The following is a 12,833-nucleotide window of genomic DNA, read 5'->3' on the forward strand; positions in this document are numbered from 1 at the left end:
ATCTCCAGTGAAAGAGGAGTGAAGAACGGGCGTGCCAGGAGAGGGCGATCAATTCAGGGCCCGAGCCATCTCTTACTTGGCTTAAAAAGCTTTACAACCAAGCAGCGCTTGGATTAGACAAGTAACAGCCTCTGAGAGCATCAAAGACAACATTTTAATTCTCGGTAATGGAAAAACAGGAGAGTTAATGTAGTGCTTATATCCATCTCTCTGGTTCTCAGTTACTCTGTTATTGTTCTTAATGTACTAAATTGTATTAAAAAAAGTAAACATGAAGCTGGGGAGCCCTATAAAAATATTTAACCCAAAGTTGGTATTGCTTGCCAATTAAAGCCTCTTTAATGGTGTAGTTGTATCAGCTGCTGGTGAGGCTCCTGGGAACCACATGCTCCAATGTCCTGGTACTCACAGCTCAGCACATGCTGATGGCCAGCATTGCACGCCCCCCCCCCCCAAACGCTTTCACGTCAGAGCTCCGAAGCTCGCTGGGCAAACGAGACTCAGGAACACTTGGAGGGAAGACGATGGGAGAGGTCGGGGGGAACCAGCTCTTCATAAAAGGCCAAAGCTCAGGATGAGGCTGGAAAGGCATCTGCCGTGACTGGGAACTTCCAGGGACCGGAGGGCTGGTTTGAGATGAGGGCTCGTTCTGTCTGGGGTAGAACAGGACGTGGGGGCACAGGGGCGGGTGGGAGATAGGCGGTTTGTGCTGTGTCTCATGCAGGAATCACACCGGGTTCTTTCTCCTGGGGATCCATCGCCACACGCCCCTCCTGGGGCTGAGCCCCTGTCCTACAGAGACAAGGGGCTGACCATATATGTGTCCTCCTTTCCTCTAAGTAAGAGGCAAGGCACCTGCAGCCTTGGCTTCCAGGCAGCTGCTCGGAGGAGGGGCCAGTCCTATTCCAGGGGGTCTGTGACAGCTCCCAGGACCCAGTGCAGGAGGCAGCCTCGCCTCGGGTGGCGCAGGCTGCTGCACTGCTGGGCTGACGCTAGAGGGCGTGGTCGGGCAGGCTCCCCAGGCCTGAGCTGAGACCCCGCCTCCCGGCTCCCTGACCCCGCCCCCTGGCTCCCTGACCCCGCCCCTTGCCTCGCCTCCTCCACCAGTGGTGCCTGTTTCTCTATCTACAAGCCAGGTTTGTCCAACACAGCAACCACCAACCACATGTGGTTATTGAGCACTTAAAAAGTGGCGGGTCTGAATTCGTATATGTACCCGAAGAGTAACATATGCATTGGATTTTGATGACTTGATATGAAAAAATAAAGTATCTCAATAATTTTTGAATCCTGATTACATGTGAAATGATAAATGATACCATTTGAGATATAATGGGTTAAACTAATCATACTGGTAACATTAATCTCATCTGTTTCTTAACATTTTTAATGTGGCCACTAGAAAAATTAAAATTACATATGTATGTGGCTCGCACTGTATTTTCAGTGGCTGCTCAGCGTGCTGGGTAGACCCTTGGGACACTGTGGATCTGGGGCCACGAAAAAGGGACTCTTTAGTTCATGAGCACCCTGTCTGCAGGCCCACTGCTGACTGTAACCCAGCTGGGAGAGGTGTCCTTGGTATATTTCACTCCTTGGTGCCCCTGAGTGAAAGATAACGGTGTTTGCATTTCACAATGACATGCGAGTCCCACAATTTCTATTTCCAGTAGCTCTGAGAACTCTGCTAGAGGCCAGGACCCGTCTGGTCCTGGATAAGGCGTAGGCTGGGGGGGAGGGGCTGGAGAAACGGGGTGTCCTGCTCCTCTTCCGAGGAGGGACAGCCAAGGCCCCTGAATGAGATCCAGGGACAGAGGAGGTTAGTGACACCTCTGGAGCGACAGTTACAGGGTATGCTAGATGCAAATTCAGCCCCCTGACCTCCGGGAGCCCATTTCTGGAGGGCTTCCTGAAAACCTGTTGCACCACAGTTTTACTGGCTCCAGGCCAGTGCCCTGTGGTTGAGAAATCCAACTGAACACCCTCCTGACTTCCGTACCCATCCCCAGCAGCTTAAAACCCCCACGACTCCCCAGGGCTTTAAAAAAATAAAAGGAAGGAGGGAGAGAGGAAGGCAGGCTGAGCAAGACACAGAAATCCTCTCCCTATCTTAAGGCATCCTCCCTTCCCACTCTCCTGAGGTTGAAACGCCCTCAGTGAGGCTGGGGGGAAAGAAGAGGTAGAGAAAAGGAAAGGAAAATGCCCGAGAGAATGTTCTGTCCTTTGCAGAAACTGCTAATGCAACAGAAAGAGGAACTGTGGGTGGCTCTCCCTGTGCACCCTGGACTTCTGCAAACACTGGATCATCCACACGGCTGCTCGCCTCAGCCGCCCAGCAAACTCCTACTCATTCACCAAAGCCCAACTCAAACGTCACCTCCCCAGGGGTGTGTTTGCCAGCCTTTCTACAACTGCTCTTCCCCTTGCATTCCAGTAGCATCTTTTTTTTCCACCTGTTTCTATTATGATCTCAACTTTTATTACATCACTTACTTGTGTTTTTCCCTCATTAGACTTTGAGCTCCTCCAGGAAAGAGAACAAACAGCTCATTCACGCCAGTAGGAGAAACTGCTAAGCTTGCTCTGGCCTCGAGGACTTTTCATTTGCAGCTCCTCCACCTGGCCTGCTCTTCCGTCCCCTCAGCATCAGCAAAGTGCACTCCCTCGCCCTTCACGTCTTCGCTCGAGTCTCCTTGGGGCCTCCTCCGAGGAACCATCTCAGGCCATCGGCCCTCAGGCCCTAGACCCTCACTCTGCCCCTTCCACAGCATTTCCTCCTACTCAGCACCACACTGATGGACTTGCTGACTGTCTGCCTCCTTTTGCTCACCACTGTATCCCGGGAGAGCAGGGCCTGGCCCACGGTTAGTGCTCAGTCAATCTATCCGAACTAACAGTTGGGTTCCCAGGGCCCAGCACAGCACCTGAATGAACGAAAAGATCAATGAGCGAATGGGTTTCTTCTCGGACCCTCCTCCCTAACAGTGTGACTCTTCCAGGATTGGGGCTGCGGGAAGAAACATCACGGATTAGGATGTAAAGTGCTCACTTGCCCGGGTTTGATTCGGGCTTGGTATTCTGGAAAGCTCCCTTTACCATTTTACCAGCAAAGGAACAGATGCAGCAGAGTAGAGGGCCCGGGGTGTGTCAGATGGGGGGTGCCAGCTCCCCTCTCCCCCGACGAATGTGCCCCAGCAGAGGGGCTCAGTGCTGCCCTCCCGCTGGGATCTCCCACTCTGCGGTCAGCACGGCTGGAGTCTCTTGGGAGGAGCCTCTGAGCTGCCACCCCAGAGGAGGAAGGCAGGTTAGTGGACAGACACAAATGAGCCTCTGGGGAGGGCCGTGACGGGGAGAGGAAGAGGAAACACCCAAGAGCATGATCCTCTCCCTTCCAGGACCTGCTGACGCAACAGGAAACGGGCTCTAGGCAGGACCAAACACAGGACCACGTCTCCATGTCTGTCGCCCGACAGGTGGGCTCCACGTCCCTGCAGAAGGTGCCGGATGCCAGGGAGGAGCAGGGCCCGCCATATGGGGTGGGGGGCGGGCCTGAGCGAGCAGGTAGAAGCCAAGTGTGGAGTCCTGGTCGCAGACAGGGGCTCCTCTACCCACCAGGGGCCTTCGGGCCTTGTCTGAAGGTGAATCTGGGGCTCGGGGGGCAGACTCCCAAACGCCAGGCTGGCACGGGGAGTGAGGCCTCTGAATTCGTTCCCTGATGCCTGCAAAGGTTTCCGAGGCCTGCTCTGTGCCCAGTGTGGGGACACGGGGAGCCCGGAGTGCCTCCCCAGCACCCCCATGAGACAAGGGGTGATGTGCATAAGGAGGCTCCCTTACGAGGGCCCAGGAGTGGAGCGGAGCCAGCCTGTCCCTTGTGTGATGGTTGGGAGGTCTGACAGGTGAGGTCCAGCCACTTAAAGGCCCCAGGAGTTCTTCAGGGGGATGGACAAAAGGAACAGTGTGTGGCAGGGTGAGGGGGCCGGGACATTAGCTTCAAGCACGACTGTAGAAGAACGCAGTGCTGATCGCAGGAGGGGCCAGTCAAGGAGACACACAGGAGGGGACTGGAAGGTGGGGGTCTGTAAGGTCCCCCCACTCTGCCCACCAGCCCAAGCCTCGTAAACACTCAGAATGAAGCGACCAGTTGAGGGCTCGGGACTCCATCCCTGTTCAACTGTACCACAAAAACTCCGAAGCTGAGACAAATAAACGTCTGAGTCACCCGACTTCTCCCGCTCAGGGACCCGGAGCCGACCACAAGCCAGCTACTCTTTTGGAGGAAATCTAAGAGGGCCCACAGGCTGGGCACTGCTGACCCAAGGCTGGAGCCGGGCCGCGATCTCAGACACCCCTCACCAGCCCCTCCGTGGATCTGACGCCCCCTGCACATCTCGGAGCGAAGAACTCCAGGCTACGTGCCCGCTGGGGAACAACTCAACTACTAGCCAAGATGACTACTAGCCAAGACGGGGAAAGACTCACAGAGGAGATGGCAGAGCAAGCCTGCGATTGTGCTCTGACGCTCCTGGCCGGCACGTGCGCCGCAGTCCCTCCGCTAGGACGACGTCCTTCCCCAAGGACGACGTCCTCCCCAGCAGGTGGAAACTGAGACTACAGGCCAGTGCCCAACACACCCTGGGGGGGACACAGCGGACGGGCAGCTGTCGGGGGCACTGGGCCGGGCCATGGAGTTGGGCAGCCCAGATCAAGCCTCTGTTTGCTCCTCTGTAAAATGGGACCGAACGCCAGCAGTGGGGACAGTGGCCGAGTACATAAGGGCTTCACACTGGCAGCAGGAGCACAGTAGGTGGCCAACCCGGGCCTCCCCCCAGCCCCCAGCCTTACAGTATGGCTGCCTCTCAACTTCTCTGGGCCTCAGTTTCCTCGACTGTAAATGGGAATAATGGTCCCTCCCTGTTGATTTTACAGCACAGCCGTGAGGATGGGGGGAAGTGAAGGCTGTCAGAGGGCTCTGACAGATCTAAAGCATCAGACAAACATACAGAGGTGATGTCAGAGTTTCTGATAAAAGAAACGCGGACCGCGCTGAATGAGGCTAATCGCAGCACCCAGCAGAGCCAGGCTGGGGAGCCCGAGGCTGCGCCTGGGCGCGGGGGCTCTGATGTGCTTCCTCACAGACCCTCTGGCTCCCATGCCCTGCCCACGGGTGGGCAGAGCGCCTGGGGTCCCGGCGGCCCAGATACGTCAGTGCAGGACAGGGTCCGTGAAATTCTAACTCCTCTTCTTCAAAGAGAAAACGAGAGAAAAGGGCGGCGTCCTACAGTGGCAGGGCGGAGCCTCCAGTGCGCTCACACTGCCCCAGGCGCGGGTCTGGCACGGTGACCTGAGGATCCGGGGTGCTGTCCCTCGCTTGCTAGGCTTGCCGGCGGCAGGACACCATGAACCCCGGGGGAGCCGGAGGGAACCCTGAGGGAGATGCAGGGCTCTCTAAGGGGAAGATGTCTCCTGGGGAGTCTGTGACTTCTAACTGGCTCATTTAAATGGACACGTAGGATCCTGCTCGTGCACAAGACAGGCTCCCTGAAGGACAGCGCACTTCACAGGCACGGAGGAGAGGTCTGGACTCGCCCAGGGCAACCCTGGCATTCTGAGGAGCTGGGCAGCCCAGACTGGTGCAGGACAGGGCAGCTCCTGGTGGGCCTGTGACACACATGTGCACACGCAATGCACAGCACACCACACACCTCTCATAGCACACACACACACCTCACATAGCACACACACCCCCCCCACACACACCTCACATAGCACACACACACATATATCCCCCCACCACATACCCCCCACCACATACGACACACACACCCCTCACATAGCACATACACACACACACAGCACACACACCACATAGCGCACACACACACCCCCCACACACCACATAGCACACACACCTCACATAGCACACACACACCCCCCACACACACCTCACATAGCACACACATACCACATAGCACACACACACCTCACACAGCACAGACACATACCCCACATACACACCACATATGATACATACACACCACATACAATACACACATCTCACATAGCACACACACACACCACATAGCACATACACACCTCACATAGCACACACACACATCCCACACACAAATCACACACCACATAGCACAAATCACACACGACATACACCATACACACACCACATACACACATCCCACACCACACACACATACACACCCCCCCACACATACGCACGCCATCCCCCTTCCTTTACACTGGTACGATCCCCCCCATGACTGTTTGGCAGCTTCACTTGACTCTCAGGCTCCCAGCAGAGGAACCCGGGCCTGGTTGGGGGTGTTCTCAGGGTTAGGGCCTTTCCAACACGTCAGCATATGGAATGACCAGAATTTCACTTCTGGGAATTTTCTTACCTTGGAGAAAATAGTACAGGGCATGCTTACCATTCATTCCTTCCTTCCTTCCTTCCTTCCACAGCGTTTTAGAACTTCCTAGGCTCACACAGATCTATCATGCACCAGGACCTGCGATGTGAAAGGCCCCCTGCGGGCCCGACACGGAGAAAAGTGTGCCGGGCCCGGGCCCTGCTGGGGCAGGTGTGGGGAGTCCATTGGAGCTGCTGTCTGGGAAAACACTCACCCAGCGGAGAACGGCCAAAAGCACTCTCCACGAGGAGGCACGGTGTGTGAAGGTGTGAACATGCTTGCCATGGCTGGAGAGGGGCTGCCCTGGAGGGACACAGCTGGCAAGGCGGGCAGGGCCAGCCTGTGGACTTTATCCTGGGGTACAAGGAGCTCCAAACAGCATCTCAGTTTCAATGACTCATAGACCTAAACTTCTGGGGAGCTTCCCACCAGTAAGTACGTCGGCCTGCTACACACCTCTGGGCCTGTTACCTCTCTGGCACCTTCCTGGGCAATGACTGGACTAACAATACAACAGTACTGAACAGAACAGAATAGTATAGAACAATATAGAACAGTACAGGACAATATGAAACAAGTGGATAGATTAACAAATGCAGGGTGTGGGGAGGAGGGGCAAGCTAGGGGAAAGAACAAAAGATACCATCAAATCCTGGGAATTCAGACTAATTACTCAAAGGGCAGTCCAAATTTGTAAAGTGAGTCAAAAAATATCTGAAGAAGTACCTCTGAATTCTTTTTCAGGCAAAGGGTAAAGACTGGAACGACAGAGCACTGTGAGGTAGATGTGTGGGCGTTTGCAAGGAACAGATAAGAACTAGTTACTATCACATTTGTCACCCACCTTCAGACAGAGCCGGAGGCCTTGGGAAGTCCCATCTGTGAAACAACGTGGTCCCCGGGGCACATCTGAGGTCTAAAGAATGTCTTTGTGTCTATCGCCGGGGGAGGCTCCCAGCACCCAAGACGTGCACTGGCTCAGCCGGAACTGACGGCACTCTCCCCAGGATCTCAGGCAGCGCCATCCATTTAGCGCTTTTCCCAGGAGATGGCAGAAAGCTATATTTCGGCCAGCTTCCTGCTTGCGTGATGGCCAAATTCTCAACTCATGGGCCCCAAACAAACCATTTCCAAACTTTGAATCCATGGCCCCCAGATGAATGAGGCTTGGCCACATTCTAAGATCCCTTGGGTAGAAACGGCGAGAAGAAATGTCGTAAATGTTAGACTTGAGAGGTGTTTTCAAGACAGGGTGGCCCCCTGGGGTTTGCGCACCCTGACGACCGGCTCCAGCCTCGGGGGGAGGCCCACTCGGTGAGGACTGCCCATGGCAAAGCTCCAGAGGGAGGGCTCCAGCCAAACGCCAGCCTGGCATCGCTTACTTATGGTTCAGTACACCAAGCCAAAGTTTGTGTGTGTGTTTTTTTAAAACTTGGAAGAAAACTTCCAGTGAATCATCTCATATGCCATTTGATTCATGTTTAATGCCTCTGGGAAGAAATAAAAACAGTAAGTCATTCTCAATAAAAACGGCATCAGTCAGGCTCTCACAGACGGTGACGTGCCAGCTGCCCCTTGGTGGCCCCAGTGGCTACCGTCTTGACTTGTCATTAGAGAGTGTGTTTCTAATCAGGAGTGGAGACAGCTCATAAAAGCTGCCCTTTGCCATTTTTATTCTTTAAATCACAACACCAGAAGCCATAGATTCTGCAGGGAGAGTTGGGGTCAACACACAGACTCACACAGAAAGGGTCGGTCAACACGCATTAAGTGAGCACCTACTAAGTGAAAATCACAGCGCTGAGTGTTTGGGATACACAGAGCACGAGGTGCTCTCACGGTCCTGTTGGGAAGGAAGGCGTGAATTCCTTCTTTCCACCTCCACACCAGTTACTTCCTACTGTGAGCCAGGCACCGTGCTTGGGTGCCGGGAGGCAGGAGGGGGAGCGAAGGAAGGCGGCAAGCCAAGAGGAACCCACAGACTCCAGCTTTCAGGCTGGGGTCCAGGCCCTTTCCTGACCCTTTTCCCCCAAGGACGCAGAGCTGAGTTCCATTCACCCAGGGCATGGCCAGGAATAATCACATAACCAATTAGCACAGCGCCTGAAACAGAAGGAGCACGCGGTCACTGGTGAGAGGATGGCGGTCAGGAGAGAAAGTCCAGCTGATGTGGGTGCTCCCTCCAGACACCAAACTCCTCCACAGCTCCAGCAGTTTTGCAGTGGACCTGTGGCCCGATGAGCACCGTCCAGTGTGCCCTTGAGAGCCCACCCTCCTCGCGCCCCCAGCAGACACCTTCTGACCCGGGGTCTCTGACTTCAGTGGAAGAGCCAGCTTCCTGGAGCCCCTCTGACATCCCATGAACAGCCAACAGAGCAAACACTTGCCCAGCATGTTCCCAGGGAGCATGTCTGAGCTAAAAATTTGCAGGCGGGGTCTGACAAGTCCAAGAAGACTCAAGCACTCAACAGGACACAAAATGTGAAATCTGGGCCCTGTGCCTGGGACTGTGCTGGACGCCTGGGCAAGTGAGGAGGGTCAGTGTGGGCTTGGTGATGTGGACAGGCAGAGCCCGAGGGGGCGCAGACCTGGTTTGGGCAGGCGCCCGGCCCAGGCGCCAACAGGCAGCAAGATCTCGGGGACATTGCTTGACCAGTCATTCAGTGTGAGCCTCCCTCTCTGGCCCACCCACTGGGCCCTGAGCAAAGACTGACTGGCAGTTAAGGTGTCCTTCCTCTGACCTTTCAACTCCCCAGCAGGTGGTGAGCTGGGGCTGGGTCTCGCTCACTCAGGACCCCACACAGCGCCTCATGTGGGAACGTACCTGGAGCAGAAGCCAAGGCACTGATTCCCTCGCCCAGTGCTGGCAGTCCTGCAGAAGGGCCAGAACCACGGTCCCAGACCCTTCATTGACTCCACAGCAGTGAGAATGCCAAGCCAAGTCGTGCGTACCCACAGTGTGTGTGTGTGTCTGTGTGTGCGCAAGTTTGCCCACAATGCTCATCATGCCGGATCTGCCCCTGCGGTTGAGGGCTGAAAGGGACACCCACAGGAAGTGCTACTGCCAAGTCAAGTCACCCCAAGTCACTCTAAAAATAACCCTCACGTACAACACGGAAGGGTTTCCTTTTTCTGGTGCCCTGCCTCAAAACCACAGCAGTTTCCACAGAGCAGGCCGCTTCAGGAAGCCAGGTGGACAGCTCTCTGAGAGGTCCACCTGGGATCTGCAGAGTAGTCAACGCTCTGGGGGCCACAAGCCCAACACCGAGAGGAGAGGTTGCCTGGGGTCACGCTCTCCCGGCCCCCTCTCCTGCAGAACCCCAAATCTCCATGCCCCTGGTAATCACCTCTTCCAGAAGAACTGTGGTTAAAGAAACTTCTGTGAGCAACAATTACTTTTGAAACATTTGGGAAGGTCACTATTTAAAGGACCCAGAGGGCCCATCGTACAGAGCGATCGCAGCCATGCTGGGATGCGCCTATCACCTCCGTTCCGCGCTGGGTAGTGTTGCGTGGGTCCTGCCCCTCAGGGAGGATCGGCACCCCCACCTGCTCACCCCTCCAGCGGCACCGACCTCCTTGCTGCTCTGGAAGGCTCCGGCACGCTCTCCTGCAGCCCTGTGCACGGGCTTCCTCAGAGGTAACACTGCTCCTTCACCTCCCTCAGGCTTCGCCCAAGGCGCGCCTCAGCGACGCCTCCCCCCAGCACAGTCTCCAGAACTGAAGCCCCAACACACCGTCTTTATCCCTCTTCCCTTCTTTATTTTTCCTCTCTTTATTGAGTTCATCGTTCCTCTCCCACCAACTGGAACGTAAGGTTCCTGGGTCCAGGCTTTATTCTGGTAGGGTGTCCACTGGCAGCCCCGGCCTGGAAGCTTCCTAGCACAGAGTGTGTGATCAGAGTATGTGTGTTGAGTGAATGGATGGATGACTGCTGCTGGGAGGCTGGGATTCATGGGCTGAGCACGCAGATGCCTCTTCTCCGGGGCCTGGGGACAGGGCAGGCAGAGGTGGAGGACGTGGGGAGCACACCCCACTGTCTATCACAAGAGGGGCGGGGCAGAGAGCAGGAGTCCTCCTGTTTACGGTCACCTGACCCAGGATATCCACGGGCAAGGATGTTCACATGTGAGAAGTACCGTCTGTGAGAAGTACCGTCTGACTCCCCGAGTTCCTCATCTCTTGGTGGTGGGGTGGGGGTTACTGAGTATTTGCTGGGTTTGCACTGAAATACCCAGGGGGTCTCAGGGTGGGAAGAGACACCATGGACCACTTCCTCTCCCGTCTTGTGACCCCTTTGCCTGCTCTAGCATCCTGATACCTGGCAGCCAGCCTCAGTGGGACCGACCTGGCCAGGCGCCTCCACCCCCCATCTGCCATGCCTATGCCAACCCACGAGCCCCGAGCTGGAACAGCTGTCTGCAGGCAATGCCCGGGGAACAAATGCAGTACCAGATTTTCTCTGTCCCGATTCCCAGCTCCGGGGGGCTGGTGGAAGGAGACAGAATTAGTGAAAGCAGCGCCTTCCACACGTAGTTATGTCTGTTTCCTTTGGGGAGAAAAGCCCAGAGACCCATTCGTCAACCTGTGCTCTGAGGCAGAGGCCCCCGCCTGGGTCCCTCCTCCCAATCCAGCGAGTGTTTTCACAAGGATGAGTAGGAGAGGGAGAAGCACCAGGCAGTGGGAGAAACTCCCCTCCCTCGGGAGGACCAAGGCAGGTGGCGCAGCCCTGACGTCCAAGCTAGGGAGGCAGGAACCCCGCCCAGGGGTGTGAGCTGGAGAGCGGGGTTTGGCCCCGGCAGTCGTGCCACGGCATCTGTGCTGGCATGAGAGCAACCACGCTCCGCGTCTGCCGGGAGGTTGTCGGATCTGTTGGGGAGCCTCAAATGGTACCGGCAACTTGGCATCTGTCTTGAGTCCCTTGTCTCCCCCCAGACACACTGGCTGTCATGCTGGGCCCCCAGCAACCTCTGAAATTAAGGAGGTAAGGCTTAAACAGGTTTTGGTCTAGATCTTAGCCGCATGGCTGAGCTCAAAGGCGACTCCTTGCTGGGAGATGAGATTTACAAAGAGCTGTCCTCTGCCTTGAGGGTCTAGAATTCCAAACTTTCTGTGGGGGCTCTAAGGCAGGCTCTCCTGGGCTGGGTATGGCTCCTCCCCCATAGCTGCCTCCTCCCACCTTCAGCAATGGACCCACGTCCTTGGCCTCAACTGACGCTCACAGTACCAGGAGGGCAGGCTGATGGCTAATAACAACACTGTGATAGTTACTGGGCTGGGAGGAGGAGAGGAGGTTGGGGGCCACTGAGGCTTCTCCGGCCCCAGGCACCACCCTGGACACTTTATTCTTAGCTTTAATCTTGCAAGACCCCAGAGAGCGAGGGTGACTAACCCTCCTACAGATGGGAACTCGGGGAGGCGCCAAGCAGCCCGGCAGGATCTGGAGTGCACGAATCCAGAGTCAGAGGCCTTTCTCCCCCGTCACCTGCTGCCCTACTTGGGAACAGAACTGAACACTCAGCTCAAGGAGAGGGACAGACCCTATAGCAAAGCCAGCAGGCTCAGTGCAGCCAGCAGGACGGTAAGGGTCCCAGAGGAGCCCAGAGCCCCCTGGAGGACAGAGGGCAGCAGTCAGTTCAGCCCTGGGCCGGGCAGGCTTTGAGAAGGGATGAAACCCCCAAGTTCAGTCGTATGAGACAGACAGGAGTGGTCCAGGCTAGTGAGGGGGAAAAGGGGTCCAGGCAGAGGGCAGCAGCTGAGCAAAGGCCCGGGGGCACATTCAGACGTCTATGCACGTCGCTTTCACGAGAGGCTCCCTCGAACCCACAGCAGTCAGTGGTTGAGATGGACTAGGAGGCTGGCAGATTCAACAGACCAAGGGCCAGGAGGCCCTGTAATTACTCTGGACTTTCCCCCGTGTGAGAAGGGCAGTGGGCAGCAGGGCTCCAGGTAGGGGGACCAGGCCTGGTTAGGGCCTGGCCAGGTAGAGGGCAGGAGGGAGATGGTGCTGTGGGCGAGAAAGAGGCTCGCGTGGGCAGTCTTTTGGGGAGGTGGGAAGGGCAGCAAAGTGAGGGAGAAGTGCATAAGCGGCCGAGACTGGAAGGGGGGTGGGTGCACAAGAGAAGGGGGCATTTGAACCCCAGCTCCCAGAGTGGACAGTGTGGCTGAGGTCCCTGGTGTGGCCATGGGAGAGGGTCAGGCTGAGAAGGGGGGTGGGGGAGGCTCAGTCCTGGGACCCCGTCACCTCTAGGGGGGTGGGTGGGTCTGGGTGGAGGGGGCAGAGGGGAGGACGACAGAGATGCGGGTGGCAGGTGGGGAACGGCTCCGAGGCAAGCGCCTCAGTGATCAGGGGCCCTTGAGGCAGAGGCCCACCACGTCCACCCTGCAGTCCGGGGTCACGGGGGGCAGGCT

General features: G+C 56.4%; 1 protein-coding gene across 11 annotated transcripts in view; it reads right to left on the reverse strand.

The window, feature by feature from the left end:
• HPCAL1 (hippocalcin like 1) overlaps nucleotides 1–12,833 on the reverse strand; it is a 122,655-nt gene that overhangs the window by 16,102 nt on the left and 93,720 nt on the right. The window lies entirely within an intron of this gene.

The sequence above is a fragment of the Equus przewalskii genome, chromosome 14, assembly GCF_037783145.1.
Source record: "Equus przewalskii isolate Varuska chromosome 14, EquPr2, whole genome shotgun sequence".
NCBI classification, from domain to species: domain Eukaryota; kingdom Metazoa; phylum Chordata; class Mammalia; order Perissodactyla; family Equidae; genus Equus; species Equus przewalskii.